We start from the raw sequence: 21201 nt of genomic DNA, 5'->3' as shown, positions 1-21201 counted from the left end.
ATATAGACAGGGTTGGGGTACTATATAGACAGGGTTGGTGTACTATATAGACAGGGTTGGTGTACTATATAGACAGGGTTGGTGTACTATATAGACAGGGTTGGTGTACTATATAGACAGGGTTGGGGTGCTATATAGACAGGGTTGGTGTACAGGGTTGGGGTACTATATAGACAGGGTTGGGGTACTATATAGACAGGGTTGGGGTACTATATAGACAGGGTTGGGGTACTATATAGACAGGGTTGGGGTACTATATAGACAGGGTTGGGGTACTATATAGACAGGGTTGGTGTACTATATAGACAGGGATGGTGTACTATATAGACAGGGTTGGGGTGCTATATAGACAGGGTTGGTGTACAGGGTTGGGGTACTATATAGACAGGGTTGGGGTACTATATAGACAGGGTTGGTGTACTATATAGACAGGGTTGGGGTACTATATAGACAGGGTTGGTGTACAGGGTTGGGGTACTATATAGACAGGGTTGGTGTACTATATAGACAGGGTTGGGGTACTATATAGACAGGGTTGGTGTACTATATAGACAGGGTTGGGGTACTATATAGACAGGGTTGGGGTACTATATAGACAGGGTTGGGGTACTATATAGACAGGGTTGGGGTACTATATAGACAGGGTTGGGGTACTATATAGACAGGGTTGGGGTGCTATATAGACAGGGTTGGTGTACAGGGTTGGGGTACTATATAGACAGGGTTGGGGTACTATATAGACAGGGTTGGGGTGCTATATAGACAGGGTTGGGGTACAGGGTTGGGGTACTATATAGACAGGGTTTGGGGTACTATATAGACAGGGTTTGGGGTACTATATAGACAGGGTTGGGGTACTATATAGACAGGGTTGGGGTACTATATAGACAGGGTTGGGGTACTATATAGACAGGGTTGGGGTACTATATAGACAGGGTTGGGGTACTATATAGACAGGGTTGGGGTACTATATAGACAGGGTTGGTGTACAGGGTTGGGGTGCTATATAGACAGGGTTGGGGTACTATATAGACAGGGTTGGGGTACTATATAGACAGGGTTGGGGTACTATATAGACATGGTTGGGGTACTATATAGACATGGTTGGGGTGCTATATAGACAGGGTTGGGGTACTATATAGACAGGGTTGGTGTACTATATAGACAGGGTTGGGGTACTATATAGACAGGGTTTGGGTACAGGGTTGGGGTACTATATAGACAGGGTTGGGGTACTATATAGACAGGGTTGGGGTACTATATAGACATGGTTGGAGTACTATATAGACAGGGTTGGGGTACTATATAGACAGGGTTGGGGTACTATATAGACAGGGTTGGGGTACTATATGATTTGGTTAGGGTACTATATAGACATGGTTGGAGTACTATATAGACAGGGTTGGGGTACTATATAGACAGGGTTGGGGTACTATATAGACAGGGTTGGGGTACTATATGATTTGGTTAGGGTACTATATAGACAGGGTTGGTTTACTATATAGACAGGGTTGGGGTACTATATAGACAGGGTTGGGGTACATTGTTGGGGTACTATATAGACGGGGTTGGTTTACTATATAGACAGGGTTGGGGTACTATATAGGCAGGGTTTGGGATTCTATAAAGACAGGGTTAGGGTACTATATAGACAGGGTTGGGGTACTATATAGACAGGGTTGGGGTACTATATAGACAGGGTTGGGGTACAGGGTTGGGGTACTATATAGACAGGGTTTGGGGTACTATATAGACAGGGTTTTGGGTACTATATAGACAGGGTTGGGGTACTATATAGACAGGGTTGGGGTACTATATAGACAGGGTTGGGGTACTATATAGACAGGGTTGGGGTACAGGGTTGGGGTACTATATAGACAGGGTTTGGGGTACTATATAGACAGGGTTTGGGGTACTATATAGACAGGGTTGGGGTACGATATAGACAGGGTTGGTGTACAGGGTTGGGGTACTATATAGACAGGGTTGGGGTACTATATAGACAGGGTTGGGGTACTATATAGACAGGGTTGGGGTACTATATAGACAGGGTTGGTGTACAGGGTTGGGGTACTATATAGACAGGGTTGGTGTACAGTGTTGGGGTACTATATATACAGGGTTGGGGTACTATATAGACAGGGTTGGGGTACTATATAGACAGGGTTGGTGTACAGGGTTGGGGTACTATATAGACAGGGTTGGGGTACTATATAGACAGGGTTGGTGTACAGTGTTGGGGTACTATATAGACAGGGTTGGGGTACAGTGTTGGGGTACTATATAGACAGGGTTGGGGTACTATATAGACAGGGTTGGGGTACTATATAGACAGGGTTGGTGTACAGTGTTGGGGTACTATATAGACAGGGTTGGGGTACAGTGTTGGGGTACTATATAGACAGGGTTGGGGTACTATATAGACAGGGTTGGTGTACAGGGTTGGGGTATTAAAAAGACAGGGTTGGGGTACTATATAGACAGGGTTGGTGTACAGTGTTGGGGTACTATATAGACAGGGTTGGGGTACAGGGTTGGGGTACGATATAGACAGGGTTGGTGTACTCTATAGACAGGGTTGGGGTACTATATAGACAGGGTTGGGGTACTATATAGACAGGGTTGGTGTACAGGGTTGGGGTGCTATATAGACAGGGTTGGGGTACTATATAGACAGGGTTGGGGTACTATATAGACAGGGTTGGGGTACTATATAGACATGGTTGGGGTACTATATAGACATGGTTGGGGTGCTATATAGACAGGGTTGGGGTACTATATAGACAGGGTTGGTGTACTATATAGACAGGGTTGGGGTACTATATAGACAGGGTTTGGGTACAGGGTTGGGGTACTATATAGACAGGGTTGGGGTACTATATAGACAGGGTTGGGGTACTATATAGACATGGTTGGAGTACTATATAGACAGGGTTGGGGTACTATATAGACAGGGTTGGGGTACTATATAGACAGGGTTGGGGTACTATATGATTTGGTTAGGGTACTATATAGACATTGTTGGAGTACTATATAGACAGGGTTGGGGTACTATATAGACAGGGTTGGGGTACTATATAGACAGGGTTGGGGTACTATATGATTTGCTTAGGGTACTATATAGACAGGGTTGGTTTACTATATAGATAGGGTTGGGGTACTATATAGACAGGGTTGGGGTACATTGTTGGGGTACTATATAGACAGGGTTGGTTTACTATATAGACAGGGTTGGGGTACTATATAGACAGGGTTTGGGATTCTATAAAGACAGGGTTAGGGTACTATATAGACAGGGTTGGGGTACTATATAGACAGGGTTGGGGTACTATATAGACAGGGTTGGGGTACAGGGTTGGGGTACTATATAGACAGGGTTTGGGGTACTATATAGACAGGGTTTTGGGTACTATATAGACAGGGTTGGGGTACTATATAGACAGGGTTGGGGTACTATATAGACAGGGTTGGGGTACTATATAGACAGGGTTGGTGTACAGGGTTGGGGTGCTATATAGACAGGGTTGGGGTACTATATAGACAGGGTTGGGGTACTATATAGACAGGGTTGGGGTACTATATAGACATGGTTGGGGTACTATATAGACATGGTTGGGGTGCTATATAGACAGGGTTGGGGTACTATATAGACAGGGTTGGTGTACTATATAGACAGGGTTGGGGTACTATATAGACAGGGTTTGGGTACAGGGTTGGGGTACTATATAGACAGGGTTGGGGTACTATATAGACAGGGTTGGCGTACTATATAGACATGGTTGGAGTACTATATAGACAGGGTTGGGGTACTATATAGACAGGGTTGGGGTACTATATAGACAGGGTTGGGGTACTATATGATTTGGTTAGGGTACTATATAGACATGGTTGGAGTACTATATAGACAGGGTTGGGGTACTATATAGACAGGGTTGGGGTACTATATAGACAGGGTTGGGGTACTATATGATTTGGTTAGGGTACTATATAGACAGGGTTGGTTTACTATATAGACAGGGTTGGGGTACTATATAGACAGGGTTGGGGTACATTGTTGGGGTACTATATAGACAGGGTTGGTTTACTATATAGACAGGGTTGGGGTACTATATAGGCAGGGTTTGGGATTCTATAAAGACAGGGTTAGGGTACTATATAGACAGGGTTGGGGTACTATATAGACAGGGTTGGGGTACTATATAGACAGGATTGGGGTACAGGGTTGGGGTACTATATAGACAGGGTTTGGGGTACTATATAGACAGGGTTTTGGGTACTATATAGACAGGGTTGGGGTACTATATAGACAGGGTTGGGGTACTATATAGACAGGGTTGGGGTACTATATAGACAGGGTTGGGGTACAGGGTTGGGGTACTATATAGACAGGGTTTGGGGTACTATATAGACAGGGTTTGGGGTACTATATAGACAGGGTTGGGGTACGATATAGACAGGGTTGGTGTACAGGGTTGGGGTACTATATAGACAGGGTTGGGGTACTATATAGACAGGGTTGGGGTACTATATAGACAGGGTTGGTGTACAGGGTTGGGGTACTATATAGACAGGGTTGGTGTACAGTGTTGGGGTACTATATATACAGGGTTGGGGTACTATATAGACAGGGTTGGGGTACTATATAGACAGGGTTGGTGTACAGGGTTGGGGTACTATATAGACAGGGTTGGGGTACTATATAGACAGGGTTGGTGTACAGTGTTGGGGTACTATATAGACAGGGTTGGGGTACAGTGTTGGGGTACTATATAGACAGGGTTGGGGTACTATATAGACAGGGTTGGGGTACTATATAGACAGGGTTGGTGTACAGTGTTGGGGTACTATATAGACAGGGTTGGGGTACAGTGTTGGGGTACTATATAGACAGGGTTGGGGTACTATATAGACAGGGTTGGTGTACAGGGTTGGGGTACTAAAAAGACAGGGTTGGGGTACTATATAGACAGGGTTGGTGTACAGTGTTGGGGTACTATATAGACAGGGTTGGGGTACAGGGTTGGGGTACGATATAGACAGGGTTGGTGTACTCTATAGACAGGGTTGGGGTACTATATAGACAGGGTTGGGGTACTATATAGACAGGGTTGGTGTACAGGGTTGGGGTGCTATGTAGACAGGGTTGGGGTACTATATAGACAGGGTTGGGGTACTATATAGACAGGGTTGGGGTACTATATAGACATGGTTGGGGTACTATATAGACATGGTTGGGGTGCTATATAGACAGGGTTGGGGTACTATATAGACAGGGTTGGTGTACTATATAGACAGGGTTGGTGTACTATATAGACAGGGTTGGGGTACTATATAGACAGGGTTTGGGTACAGGGTTGGGGTACTATATAGACAGGGTTGGGGTACTATATAGACAGGGTTGGGGTACTATATAGACATGGTTGGAGTACTATATAGACAGGGTTGGGGTACTATATAGACAGGGTTGGGGTACTATATAGACAGGGTTGGGGTACTATATGATTTGGTTAGGGTACTATATAGACATTGTTGGAGTACTATATAGACAGGGTTGGGGTACTATATAGACAGGGTTGGGGTACTATATAGACAGGGTTGGGGTACTATATGATTTGGTTAGGGTACTATATAGACAGGGTTGGTTTACTATATAGACAGGGTTGGGGTACTATATAGACAGGGTTGGGGTACATTGTTGGGGTACTATATAGACAGGGTTGGTTTACTATATAGACAGGGTTGGGGTACTATATAGACAGGGTTTGGGATTCTATAAAGACAGGGTTAGGGTACTATATAGACAGGGTTGGGGTACTATATAGACAGGGTTGGGGTACTATATAGACAGGGTTGGGGTACAGGGTTGGGGTACTATATAGACAGGGTTTGGGGTACTATATAGACAGGGTTTGGGGTACTATATAGACAGGGTTGGGGTACTATATAGACAGGGTTGGGGTACTATATAGACAGGGTTGGGGTACTATATAGACAGGGTTGGTGTACTATATAGACAGGGTTGGGGTACTATATAGACAGGGTTGGGGTTCTATGTAGACAGGGTTGGGGTACTATATAGACAGGGTTGGGGTTCTATATAGACAGGGTTGGGGTACTATATAGACAGGGTTGGGGTACTATATAGACAGGGTTGGGGTACTATATAGACAGGGTTGGGGTGCTATATAGACAGGGTTGGGGTGCTATATAGACAGGGTTGGGGTACTATATAGACAGGGTTGGGGTACTATATAGACAGGGTTGGGGTACTATATAGACAGGGTTGGGGTACTATATAGACAGGGTTGGGGTACTATATAGACAGGGTTAGGGTACTATATAGAGAGTGTTTGGGGTTTACAGTTTAGTTACTGTTGTATTGGTTCCATTTCACCAGACAAGCTCTGTTAAAGACCAGGTGTGGATCTCAGCTCCAGGTCCAGCTGTAGCAGGGAATTATCCTAGCTTAGGGCTCTTCATATCTGTTACAGGAAGCAGCGAGACCAAACCAGACTTCAGAAACCAGCTTTAATGTTCCATGTTCTGTCCTCCTTCCCAAGTGGGATATGGTGTCAAAGTAGAAAACAATATCTAGCTGTTTAAATCAAAATTAGTCCAAAAGGTTTTATAACAGCTGAGGCGTAGTGGTCTGTGTCCCAAATGGCTCCATATTCCCTACATAGTGCCATGCTACTTTTATAGCCTTGCTGCTGTGTATAGCCTCTCTACTGTGTATAACCTCTACTGTATATAGCCTCCCTACTGTATATAACCTCTCTACTGTATATAGCCTCTCTACTGTATATAGCCTCTCTACTGTATATAGCCTCTCTACTGTATATAGCCACGCTACTTTTATAGCCTCGCTACTGTATATAGCCTCCCTACTGTATATAGACATGCTACTTTTATAGCCTCTACTGTATATAGCCTCTCTACTGTATATAGCCTCTCTACTGTATATAGCCTCTCTACTGTATATAGCCATGCTACTTTTATAGCCTCTCTACTGTATATAGCCTCTCTACTGTATATAACCTCGCTACTGTATATAGCCTCTCTACTGTATATAGCCTCTACTGTATATAGTCTCTCTACTGTATATAGCCTCTCTACTGTATATAGCCTCGCTACTGTATATAGCCTCTCTACTGTATATAGCCTCTACTGTATATAGCCTCTCTACTGTATATAGCCATGCTACTTTTATAGCCTCTCTACTGTATATAGCCTCTCTACTGTATATAGCCTCTCTACTGTATATAGCCATGCTACTTTTATAGCCTCTCTACTGTATATAGCCTCTCTACTGTATATAGCCTCCCTACTGTATATAGCCTCTCTACTGTATATAGTCTCTCTACTGTATATAGCCTCTTTACTGTATATATCCTCTCTACTGTATATAACCTCTCTACTGTATATAACCTCTCTACTGTATATAGTCTCTCTACTGTATATAGCCTCTCGACTGTATATAGCCTCACTACTGTATATAACCTCTACTGTATATAACCTCTACTGTATATAACCTCACTACTGTATATAGCCTCTCTACTGTATATAGCCACGCTACTGTATATAGCCTCTCGACTGTATATAGCCTCACTACTGTATATAACCTCTACTGTATATAACCTCTACTGTATATAGCCTCTCTACTGTATATAGCTTCTCTACTGTATATAGCCTCTCTACTGTTTATAGCCTCTCTACTGTATATAACCTCTACTGTATATAACCTCGCTACTGTATATAGCCTCACTACTGTATATAGCCTCGCTACTGTATATAACCTCTACTGTATATAGCCTCTCTACTGTATATAGCCTCGCTACTGTATATAGCCTCTCTACTGTTTATAGCCTCTCTACTGTATATAACCTCTACTGTATATAGTCTCTCTACTGTATATAACCTCTACTGTATATAGCCTCTCTACTGTATATAGCCTCACTACTGTATATAGCCTCTCTACTGTTTATAGCCTCTCTACTGTATATAACCTCTCTACTGTTATAGCCTCTCTACTGTATATAGTCTCTCTACTGTATATAACCTCTCTACTGTATATAGTCTCTCTACTGTATATAGCCTCTCTACTGTATATAGCCTCTCTACTGTATATAGCCTCTCTACTGTATATAGCCTCTCTACTGTTTATAGCCTCTCTACTGTTTATAGCCTCTACTGTATATAACCTCGCTACTGTATATAGCCTCACTACTGTATATAGCCTCGCTACTGTATATAACCTCTACTGTATATAGCCTCTCTACTGTATATAGCTTCTCTACTGTATATAGCCTCTCTACTGTTTATAGCCTCTCTACTGTATATAACCTCTACTGTATATAACCTCGCTACTGTATATAGCCTCACTACTGTATATAGCCTCGCTACTGTATATAACCTCTACTGTATATAGCCTCTCTACTGTATATAGCCTCGCTACTGTATATAGCCTCTCTACTGTTTATAGCCTCTCTACTGTATATAACCTCTACTGTATATAGTCTCTCTACAGTATATAACCTCTCTACTGTATATAGCCTCTCTACTGTATATAGCCTCACTACTGTATATAGCCTCTCTACTGTTTATAGCCTCTCTACTGTATATAACCTCTACTGTATATAGTCTCTCTACTGTATATAGCCTCTCTACTGTATATAGCCTCTCTACTGTATATAGCCTCTCTACTGTATATAACCTCTCTACTGTATATAGCCTCTCTACTGTATATAGTCTCTCTACTGTATATAACCTCTCTACTGTATATAGCCTCTCTACTGTATATAGCCTCACTACTGTATATAGCCTCTCTACTGTATATAACCTCTACTGTATATAGTCTCTCTACTGTATATAGCCTCACTACTGTATATAGCCTCTCTACTGTATATAGCCTCTCTACTGTATATAGCCTCTCTACTGTATATAACCTCTCTACTGTATATAGCCTCTCTACTGTATATAACCTCTCTACTGTATATAGCCTCTCTACTGTATATAGCCTCTCTACTGTATATAGCTTCTCTACTGTATATAACCTCTCTACTGTATATAACCTCTCTACTGTTTATAGCCTCTCTACTGTATATAACCTCTACTGTATATAACCTCGCTACTGTATATAGCCTCACTACTGTATATAGCCTCGCTACTGTATATAACCTCTACTGTATATAACCTCGCTACTGTATATAACCTCTCTACTGTATATAACCTCTCTACTGTATATAGCCTCTCTACTGTTATTTTTCACTGTCTTTTTACTGTTGTTTTTATTTCTTTACTTACCTATTGTTCACCTAATACCTTTTTTGTACTGTTGGTTAGAGCCTGTATTCAGCATTTCACTGTAAGGTCTACACCTGTTGTATTCGGCGCACGTGACAAATAAACTTTAATTTGATGTGGGCCCTTGGTCAACAGCAGTGCACTATATAGGAAATAGGGAACCATTTGAGATGTAGACGCCTGTGGTATTGACCTCACATTAGAGGTAAATGGCATGTTGGATAGAGTGAATCCTGAGCTAACTGAAACCAGACTCATCCCTTCCTCTGTTCCTCATGTTGGATAGAGTGATGGAGTGAATCCTGAGCTAACTGAAACCAGACTCATCCCTTCCTCTGTTCCTCATGTTAGATACAGTGAGTCCTGAGCTAACTGAAACCAGACTCATCCCTTCCTCTGTTCCTCATGTTAGATACAGTGAGTCCTGAGCTAACTGAAACCAGACTCATCCCTTCCTCTGTTCCTCATGTTGGATAGAGTGATGGAGTGAATCCTGAGCTAACTGAAACCAGACTCATCCCTTCCTCTGTTCCTCATGTTAGATACAGTGAATCCTGAGCTAACTGAAACCAGACTCATCCCTTTCTCTGTTCCTCATGTTGGATAGAGTGAATCCTGAGCTAACTGAAACCAGACTCATCCCTTCCTCTGTTCCTCATGTTAGATACAGTGAATCCTGAGCTAACTGAAACCAGACTCATCCCTTTCTCTGTTCCTCATGTTGGATAGAGTGAATCCTGAGCTAACTGAAACCAGACTCATCCCTTCCTCTGTTCCTCATGTTAGATACAGTGAGTCCTGAGCTAACTGAAACCAGACTCATCCCTTCCTCTGTTCCTCATGTTGGATAGAGTGATGGAGTGAATCCTGAGCTAACTGAAACCAGACTCATCCCTCCGTCTCTTTCTCTTTCTCCAGATGGGTCTCATCGCACAAGTGAATGAGACAAGCACCCTTCTTTCTAACACAGAGGGTACGTCCCAAATGGCTCCCTATTCCCTATATAGAGCACTACTTTTGACCGGAGGCCGTTCCATTTCATCCGTTTTCCTTAACGTAAACAAGAATCCATATTGGTGCCAGCTTTCGCCGAAGTCTTACCAAACACAAATTCCCTGGACACCCACTTGTGTTTGTCGACACAGTGGAGGAAATTGTCAAAGAAAGAACAAGTCTGAGAAGTCGTGCCAATTTTGTTCTGTAACTGTTGTCTCAGTGAGTCGTGGTGTGACTTGGTTACATCCCAAATGGTACCCTATTCCCTATATAGTGCACTACTTTTGATCAGAGTCCTATAGGATCTGGTCAAAAGAAGTGCACTAAATTGGGATAAGGTGCTATTTGGGCCACAGATATTGTCTTGTTATTGTGACTCTGGTCACATGTTGTCTGGTGCCAGTGTTAAGGTACTGTCCCAAATGGCTCCCCTATTCCCTATATATAGGGCTCTGGTCAGAAGTAGTGCACTATATATATATGGAATAGGGGTGCCGTTTGGATGCACACAAGGGTTCCTCAACGCCGATGGATCTCAAGAAATAGAAAGGATAGTTTGACAGCTCTGTTGACTTCCAGTACCACCTCAAAGGCTTCTCCTTCATGTTGTTTTGTAGAGCGCTGGTATTCAGTCTGCTTTGAACCAGGCCCTGTTATAGGGAGATGGTATTCAGTCTGCTTTGAACCAGGCCCTGTTGTAGGGAGATGGTATTCAGTCTGCTTTGAACCAGGCCCTGTTGTAGGGAGATGGTATTCAGTCTGCTTTGAACCAGGCCCTGTTATAGGGAGATGGTATTCAGTCTGCTTTGAACCAGGCCCTGTTATAGGGAGATGGTATTCAGTCTGCTTTGAACCAGGCCCTGTTGTAGGGAGATGGTATTCAGTCTGCTTTGAACCAGGCCCTGTTATAGGGAGATGGTATTCAGTCTGCTTTGAACCAGGCCCTGTTGTAGGGAGATGGTATTCAGTCTGCTTTGAACCAGGCCCTGTTATAGGGAGATGGTATTCAGTCTGCTTTGAACCAGGCCCTGTTGTAGGGAGATGGTATTCAGTCTGCTTTGAACCAGGCCCTGTTATAGGGAGATGGTATTCAGTCTGCTTTGAACCAGGCCCTGTTGTAGGGAGATGGTATTCAGTCTGCTTTGAACCAGGTCCTGTTATAGGGAGATGGTATTCAGTCTGCTTTGAACCAGGCCCTGTTGTAGGGAGATGGTATTCAGTCTGATTTGAACCAGGCCCTGTTGTAGGGAGATGGTATTCAGTCTGCTTTGAACCAGGCCCTGTTGTAGGGAGATGGTATTCAGTCTGCTTTGAACCAGGCCCTGTTATAGGGAGATGGTATTCAGTCTGTTTTGAACCAGGCCCTGTTATAGGGAGATGGTATTCAGTCTGCTTTGAACCAGTCCCTGTTATAGGGAGATGGTATTCAGTCTGCTTTGAACCAGGCCCTGTTATAGGGAGATGGTATTCAGTCTGCTTTGAACCAGGCCCTGTTATAGGGAGATGGTATTCAGTCTGCTTTGAACCAGGCCCTGTTATAGGGAGATGGTATTCAGTCTGCTTTGAACCAGGCCCTGTTATAGGGAGATGGTATTCAGTCTGCTTTGAACCAGGTCCTGTTATAGGGAGATGGTATTCAGTCTGCTTTGAACCAGGCCCTGTTATAGGGAGATGGTATTCAGTCTGCTTTGAACCAGGTCCTGTTATAGGGAGATGGTATTCAGTCTGCTTTGAACCAGGCCCTGTTGTAGGGAGATGGTTTTTCAGTCTGCTTTGAACCAGGCCCTGTTATAGGGAGATGGTATTCAGTCTGCTTTGAACCAGGCCCTGTTATAGGGAGATGGTATTCAGTCTGCTTTGAACCAGGTCCTGTTATAGGGAGATGGTATTCAGTCTGCTTTGAACCAGGCCCTGTTATAGGGAGATGGTATTCAGTCTGCTTTGAAGCAGGCCCTGTTATAGGGAGATGGTATTCAGTCTGCTTTGAACCAGGCCCTGTTATAGGGAGATGGTATTCAGTCTGCTTTGAACCAGGCCCTGTTATAGGGAGATGGTATTTAGTCTGCTTTGAACCAGGCCCTGTTGTAGGGAGATGGTATTCAGTCTGCTTTGAACCAGGCCCTGTTATAGGGAGATGGTTTTCAGTCTGCTTTGAACCAGGCCCTGTTATAGGGAGATGGTATTCAGTCTGCTTTGAACCAGGCCCTGTTATAGGGAGATGGTATTCAGTCTGCTTTGAACCAGGCCCTGTTATAGGGAGATGGTATTCAGTCTGCTTTGAACCAGGCCCTGTTATAGGGAGATGGTATTCAGTCTGCTTTGAACCAGGCCCTGTTATAGGGAGATGGTATTCAGTCTGCTTTGAACCAGGCCCTGTTGTGGAACTCTAAACTTTTGACCAGAGCCCATAAGGGCGCCATTTGGATGTATGAATAGGGTGCCATTTGGGATGCAAGTCCATGGCATCTCACTGCACTGTAGTGGAATGTGGTTCCCTTGAAGTGGTCTTCTGAGATGGCAGGCTATGGATAGTGTCAGAGAGAGGGGGAAGGGGGAGGACGGAAGAACAGAAGGAAGGAAGGAAGGAAGGAATGAAGGGAGGAAGAAAGGAAAGAAGGGAGGGAGGACACTAGCCATTCATTCATCTCAACCTTGTTATTTTTCTCTTCTCACGTGTTTTCTCTCTCTCTCTCTCTCTCTCTCTCTCTTCTCCCCTCCTCTCTCTCTCTCTCTCTCTCTCTCCCCTCCTCTCTCTCTCTCTCTTCTCCCCTCCTCTCTCTCTTCTCCCCTCCTCTCTCTCTCCCCCTCTCTCTCTCTCTCTCTCTCCACAGCTAAATGTCCAGGTGGTTGTCGTAACGGTGGGTTCTGCAACGAGAGACAGGTGTGTGAGTGCCAGGATGGTTTCTACGGGCCGCACTGTGAGAAAGGTACGTTTAGTCTCATCTGTACATCCAAGCCATTCCATCTATCTTCCATCATTACCGTAATGATGTACAGTACACAGCAAACACAATAGCTTGATTTGCTCCTTCTATAGAATGAAATTAAAATGATTTTCTTGTGTTTTTTTTCCTTCTACTTGGCCCACATCAATGCTAGTTGGAATATCTTCTTTAGTTCCTGGAATGTCTCCACAACAAAAAGGATGAAACCTTATGAAATGAATGACTAGAGAAAGAGATTAGGTTGTGTGTTGTTTCACAGTTATGACACACCAGTCCTGCTCAGACAGGCCTATCATTTTCAGACAACAACACAACCACCGCATTGCATTTAAATGTATTAATGAATCTGTAAAAAGGTTATGCTTGTGGTAGCTTAACGTTGCCTCAAGGCACCACAACTAAAAACATCATGGAAATTACAAAGCACTGGTTAAACAGGCTCCATCCAGACTAGTTAAATGGAGAGCAAATTTCTCTGAAATGTTTTCCAGGACAGAAAAACAATCCTGTCAGTGTCAGCAGGCAGGCAGGTTGGGTGGCAACGACCATGTGTTCCATCTATTTAAGACTTTAAAGAGGTTAGAGAGAGACTCTGTCCAGCTACAGACTGACTGAGGGGGTGGAGAAAAATGTTTTTGTGTCTTTGTATCATATGAACAGTAAGGATTCTCCACAGGGATTTCACAGTCTACTCAAACAGGGCTACGGAGCTCCTTTTTGAGTCGCTTTTCCCCCCAAAAAATGAAGCCGCAAAAAAGTAGGTAGAACTACGTAGAGAGCCATGCAGAGGAACATCCGTTACGTGGACCGTGTAGAGGCTTTGAGGCACCTAGAGTACACCATGGATTTAAGAGAAGTGGTCTGTGGAAACGCCTGCGTTTTTATTTTGGTGTCGACGGGTCTTGAGACATTGTGATTACGATATTCATTCTTGGCAAAGACTCAACAGTACTAAGGCTCTTTAGTGGCTTCTACAGGCAGAGCTGAGTGAAACATTCATTATCACAATGAATGTAGTGTTGAGGGGTGAAGGGTTACAAGCAGCTGAAGGTGGATTAAATGAATGTAGTGTTGGAGGGGTGAAGGTTTACAAGCAGCTGAAGGTGAATTAAATGAATGTAGTGTTGAGGGGTGAAGGTTTACAAGCAGCTGAAGGTGAATTAAATGAATGTAGTGTTGGAGGGGTGAAGGTTTACAAGCAGCTGAAGGTGAATTAAATGAATGTAGTGTTGAGGGGTGAAGGGTTACAAGCAGCTGAAGGTGAATTAAATGAATGTAGTGTTGAGGGGTGAAGGTTTACAAGCAGCTGAAGGTGAATTAAATGAATGTAGTGTGGAGGGGTGAAGGTTTACAAGCAGCTGAAGGTGAATTAAATGAATGTAGTGTTGAGGGGTGAAGGTTTACAAGCAGCTGAAGGTGAATTAAATGAATGTAGTGTTGGAGGGGTGAAGGTTTACAAGCAGCTGAAGGTGAATTAAATGAATGTAGTGTTGAGGGGTGAAGGTTTACAAGCAGCTGAAGGTGAATTAAATGAATGTAGTGTGGAGGGGTGAAGGTTTACAAGCAGCTGAAGGTGAATTAAATTAATGTAGTGTTGAGGGGTGAAGGTTTACAAGCAGCTGAAGGTGAATTAAATGAATGTAGTGTTGAGGGGTGAAGGGTTACATGCAGCTGAAGGTGAATTAAATGAATGTAGTGTTGGAGGGGTGAAGGTTTACAAGCAGCTGAAGGTGAATTAAATGAATGTAGTGTTGAGGGGTGAAGGGTTACAAGCAGCTGAAGGTGAATTAAATGAATGTAGTGTTGGAGGGGTGAAGGTTTACAAGCAGCTGAAGGTGAATTAAATGAATGTAGTGTTGAGGGGTGAAGGTTTACAAGCAGCTGAAGGTGAATTAAATGAATGTAGTGTTGAGGGGTGAAGGTTTACAAGCAGCTGAAGGTGAATTAAATGAATGTAGTGTGGAGGGGTGAAGGTTTACAAGCAGCTGAAGGTGATTAAATGAATGTAGTGTTGAGGGGTGAAGGTTTACAAGCAGCTGAAGGTGAATTAAATTAATGTAGTGTTGAGGGGTGAAGGTTTACAAGCAGCTGAAGGTGAATTAAATGAATGTAGTGTTGAGGGGTGAAGGTTTACAAGCAGCTGAAGGTGATTAAATGAATGTAGTGTTGAGGGGTGAAGATTTACAAGCAGCTGAATGTGAATTAAATGAATGTAGTGTTGAGGGGTGAAGGTTTACAAGCAGCTGAAGGTGAATTAAATGAATGTAGTGTTGAGGGGTGAAGGTTTAGCAGCTGAAGGTGAATTAAATGAGTGTTGAGGGGTGAAGGTTTAGCAGCTGAAGGTGAAATTAAATGAATGTAGTGTTGAGGGGTGAAGGGTTACAAGCAGCTGAAGGTGAATTAAACACTTGAGGTTCCTGACGTAGATTTTTCTCCTCTCCTGTCCTCCTCCACTCTCCCCCCCCAGCCCTCTGCTCTCCCAGGTGTCTGAATGGTGGACTGTGTATGAGTCCAGGGGTGTGCATCTGCCCACCTGGTTACTATGGAGACAGCTGTGACAAAGGTACACTCACCTGAAACACGGACACAGTACACATTTCGAAGCCCCGGACAAACACACCTCATTCACCACTGGGGACCAACGAACTCCATCCGAGCTCAGTTTGTTGTTATGAAAGTCTCTGAAAAGGGGTTCTATTGATGAAGTTTGGTTACTAGCTACATTTTGAGAGGGGGATCCCGCAACGCGGTTAGCATCAGTTGCTGGGACCACCACTATCTGTCCTGGGATCTCCAAAAGTCTATAGAGCTGCTTGGCTTAGCAGCTAGCCTAGCTGCTAACTAGCTATCAAGCTAGGAAGGTTTCCTGAAAGCTTGAACACAGCCCGCGACGTGGTTAGCCTTTGTGGCTGGGGCCGCGTATTGTCCCAGGCTTGTGGCTGTCTAAATCCCTGCTGTTTATTGCTGTTTCCATCTGCCTTGCGACCTGTCCTGTCTGGAACTGCGTGGAGTACCAACATTAGCCTACGTTGCTACCATGGCATCCAAAACCAAAGCCGGTGGGAATAATTTTTTTTTAATTTTTTTTTTATTTTTTGTAATTTAGCAGACGCTCTTATCCAGAGCGACTTACAGTAGTGAATGCATACATTTCATACTTTTATTTTTTTGTACTGGCCCCCCGTGGGAATCGAACCCACAACCCTGGCGAATAACACTGAGGACAGTAGTGTCTCTCTTTCACAGGTGGATTATCTTTTAAACGACCGAAAATATGTCTTCAAGCAGATGTTACAACAACAGGAAAATAGCTTCCAAGAACTTTTCCAAATACAAAAAAAGAATGGATGATCTGACCAGCGAGGTCCAGGACATTAAGAACAGTTTGCAGTTCTTGCAGGGAGAGCTGGATGTCCTGAAAGAGACTTGCAGCAAGATGACAACAAACTGTAAGTTCACGTGTGATGACATCAGCACTGTCTGTGGAATCATTATTACAGACGGCTGGGGAAAATATCTAGAGGGACAATCCAGGAGAAATAACATCGTTGTGGATGGCATACCAGAGTCTTTACATCACTGGGACAAGTCTGAGGAGAAAGGAAGACAAATTATCACTTTAAAAGCTGCAGATGGATCATGGGAAGATTGAGGTGGAGCCTCGCCCACAGGTCTGGAAAACCTGTAACCAGCCCAGGAGACAGTCACAGGACGATAGTGGTCAGATTCCTGAGGTTTAAGGACAAGATAGATGGCTGTTCTGAAGAGAGCCAAGAACTTGAGATGAACAAAACATCTTCCTTAATGAGGACTTCTCGTAAGCTGTACACCAGAGGCGGAAATAACTTATCCCAGCCGTGAAAGCTGTCAGAGAGCGTGGGGGCATTGCTTACATCCACTACAACAGGCTCATTGTCCACTCTCCCTCCAAAAAGACTGGGAGGAGTGAGAGAGCCTAGCTTCTGGGTCAGAAGCTTCAGCCCCACATCACATACACCAACTGACACTCACACGTGCCCTGTTGATTGACTCTATTAGCCGGACAATGTCAACCTGGAAAGGTCTAAAAATAGCCGATATGTTATTAATCATATGTACTGTAGCCTTTGAAATAAGGTTTATGAGATCAATAACTGGCAAAAGAAAGTCTGATAACATTCATATATTGGCCATCTCTGAGACTCACTTAGATAATTCCTTTGATAATACAGCAGTAGCAATACAGGGATATAACATCTACAAAAAAGACAGGAATGACTATGATGGAGGTGTTGCTGTATATATTCAGAGCCATATCCCTGTAAAGCTTAGAGATGATCTCATGTCTAATGCTGTTAAAAGTGTTGTGGTTGCAGGTTCACTGCCTCATCTAAAGCCTCCTATTTTAGGGTGTTGCTATAGGCCAACAAGTGCTGACATTCATTATCTGGATAATATGTGTGCAATGCATGATAATGTGTGTGATGTTAACAGATAGGTCTATTTTCTGGGTGACCTAAACATAGATTGGTTTTCATCAAGCTGTCCGCTCAAGAGGAAGCTGCTCACTGTAATCAGTGCCAGTAATCTGGTTCAGGTTATTCATCAACCTTCCAGGGTGTTTACAAACACTACAGGAACTATATGATCCATGTGTATTGATCATATTTTACCAATGCTGCAGAACTCTGCTCTAAAGGTGTATCCATACCCTTTGGATGCTCTATTAGAAAAAAAGGTGCTATCTAGAACCTTAAAGTGTTCTTCCGCTGTCCCCATAGGAGTACCTTTTTTGAAAAATGTTTGGTTACAGCTAGAACCCTTTTGGGTTGTACCTGGGTTTCACCCTTTGCCTTGATGGTAGCTTTGCACTCTCTTGGTATTCTCTCAACCAGCTTCACCTGGAATGCTTTTCCAACAGTCTTGAAGGAGTTCCCACATATGCTGAGCACTTGTTGGCTACTTTTCCTTCATTCTGTAGTCCAACTCATCCCTAACCATCTCAATTGGGTTGAGGTCAGGTGATTGTGGAGGCCAGGTTATCGGATGCTGTTTTCCATCATTCTCCTTCTTGGTCAAATAACCCTTACACAGCCTGGAGGTGTGTTGGGTCATTGTCCTGTTGAAAACAAATGATAGTGGGACTAAGTGCAAACCTGATGGGATGGCGTATCGCTGCAGAATGCTGTGGTAGCCATGCTGGTTAAGTGTGCTTTGAATTCTAAATAAATCACAGACAGTGTCACCAGCAAAGCACCCCCACACCATCACATCTCCTCCTCCATGCTTCACGGTGGGAACCACACATGGAGATCCGTTCACCTACTCTGCGTCTCACAAAGACACGGTGGTTGAAACCAAAAATCTCAAATTTGGATTCATCAGACCAAAGGACAGATTTCCACCGATCTAATGTCCATTGCTCGTGGTTCTTGGCCCAACCAAGTCTCTTCTTATTATTGGTGTCCTTTAGTAGTGGTTTCTTTGCAGCAATTCAACCATGAAGGCCTGATTCACGCAGTCTCCTCTGAACAGTTGATGTTGAGATGTGTCTGTTACTTGAACTCTGTGAAGCATTTATTTGGGCTGCAATTTCTGAGGCTGGTAACTCTAATGAACTTATCCTCTGCAGCAGAGGTACTCTGGGTCTTCCTTTCCTGTGGCTGTCCTCATGAGAGCCAGTTTCATCAAAGCGCTTGATGGTTTTTGCGACTGCACTTGAAGAAACTTTCAAAGTTCTTGAAATTTTCCAGATTGACTGACGTTCATGTCTTAAAGTAATGATGGACTGTCATTCCTCTTTGCTTATTTGAGCTATTCTTGCCATAATATGGACTTGGTCTTTTACCAAATAGGGCTTCTTCTGTTACCACCCCTACCTTGTCACAACACAAACGCATTAAGAAGGAAAGAAATTCCACAAATTAACTTTTAACAAGGCACACCTGTTAATTGAAATGCATTCCAGGTGACTACCTCATGAAGCTGGTTGAGAGAATGACAAGAGTGTGCAAAGCTGCCATCAAGGCAAAGAGTGGTTACTTTAATAAATCTAAAATATATTTTGATTTGTTTAACACTTTTTTGGTTACTACATGATTCCATATGTGTTATTTTATAGTGTTGATGTCTTCACTATTATTCTACAATGTAGAAAATAGTTTAAAAAAATTAAGAAAATCCCTGGAATGAGTATGTGTGGCTAAACTTCTGACTGGTACTGTATGTGTTGTGGTAATTGCGTTGTTTGCTCTATAACCTGTTAGTTCATATGCCTTGACACTGTGATATATAGACCTAAAGGCAGAGACAATAAGAAGACACAGTGGCAGAATAAATTAAATCACACCTTTGTTTCATCACAAAGCAGGAGAGCAACATCTGTCCGGTGAAGTCCACAAAACATATTGCATGTAACAAACAGTTACATGCTCAAGCAAGTTAATGTTTACGAACGTTCTCGGACTACTTCGGTCCCGTGTGGCTCAGTTGGTAGAGCATGGTGTTTGCAACGCCAGGGTTGTGGGTTCGATTCCCACGGGGGACCAGTACGGGGGGAAAAAAATGTATGAAATGTATGCATTCACTACTGTAAGTCGCTCTGGATAAGAGCGTCTGCTAAATGACTAAAATGTAAATGTACTTAACTATTGATTTAGAACCATGGAGAATTACCGCAAGTCGTAAAGAAAACAGACGCTGCCTCCACTATTCCAGCACCATTTCAACTGAAACATTTCAACATCATCAAATCACCTCTGCTTAGTCTAATACAGTGACAACTAAAAGATACTAAAAAACGATTTAGTCCAATCAACGTAAGCTAAATATGACGTGGTTGTCCATGGTACTGATTTCTTTGTGTGTGTGTGTGTGTGTGTGTGTGTGTGTGTGTGTGTGTGTGTGTGTGTGTGTGTGTGTGTGTGTGTGTGTGCGTGCTTGCAAGTAGAAATAAAACATGTTGACTCACCCTACTCGCTAGCCTATCTTCCTTCCATGGGCAACGATGCACCAGGCCAGCTAGTTAACATTAGCCTTCTACATCTAGCTACATGTTGAACTTTCATCCTCTCAGGCCAGGGGCACAACAATGTATGAATTAATGGTTGGATCAGAATCACCGTTATAATCATTGGCCAGAATGGAGAATTAAGTAAAACCACAAGTCCAAATCCCTATCTCCATCCATGGCAAATTTTGGAATGGGCCAATTTTAGCTAGCTAGCTAGCCACTGGAGGTAACATGGTGTTACCTTGGATTGTAAACTGTCATGGTCAAACCATATAGATTCAATGGTTGTAAAGATGGGGAGAGGTCTGTCTGTAATAAAGAGATGCTCTGCTTTTTTGACACCACACTCCACAAAGCAAGTCCTGCAGGCTCTAGTTTGATCTAATCTTGATTATTGCCCAGTCATATGGTCAGGTGCTGTAAAGAAGGACCTAGAAAAACGGCAGCTGGTCCAGAACAGAGCGGCAGTGTAATCAGAGGGCTAATATTAATCCTATGCATGCCAGTCTCTCTTGGCTAAGAGTTGATGAGAGACTGGACTGCATCACTTCTTTTTTATAAGAAACGTTCATGTGTTTAAAATTCCAAATTGTTTGCATAGTGAACTTGTACACAGCTCTGACACACACACTTACCCCACCAGTAGTGTTGAGTGATTAGTGCTTTTTGAGGTCGGTTCGTTTCCGGTTCGATAATTTTTTTTAAGTAATCACGATTTTCGGTTTCGATAATTTTTTTAAACATTAAATGCACTATGCATTATGTGATTTGAATTCTGTATCAAAGAATAAAACAATTAATAAAAATCCCATGATGCTAGTGATTTACCATGATAAAATCACAATTTTAGTAGTTCTTCAATGTAAATCAGGCATACTTTTATGACTGCTGAATACCAAGGTCACGCCCTGACCTTAGAGAGACTTTTTATTTCTCTGGTTAGGTCAGGGTGTGATTTGGGTGGGC

At 43.2% G+C, this 21201-nt stretch overlaps 1 long non-coding RNA gene across 1 annotated transcript in view; it reads left to right on the top strand.

Annotated features, from left to right (window-relative positions):
- The window catches only part of LOC106592950 (wnt inhibitory factor 1), a 61457-nt gene that overhangs the window by 25713 nt on the left and 14543 nt on the right, over window positions 1–21201 (top strand). The window contains exons 5-6 of the long non-coding RNA XR_014392843.1: window positions 13131–13226; window positions 15712–15807. This is a non-coding gene — a long non-coding RNA (wnt inhibitory factor 1). The remainder of the gene's footprint in view (window positions 1–13130; window positions 13227–15711; window positions 15808–21201) is intronic.

This window comes from Salmo salar, chromosome 07 (genome assembly GCF_965601325.2).
Source record: "Salmo salar chromosome 07, fSalSal1, whole genome shotgun sequence".
In the NCBI taxonomy this organism is placed as follows: domain Eukaryota; kingdom Metazoa; phylum Chordata; class Actinopteri; order Salmoniformes; family Salmonidae; genus Salmo; species Salmo salar.
Note: the sequence above shows the minus strand (reverse complement) of the source record. Positions and strands in the feature narration are given on the sequence as shown.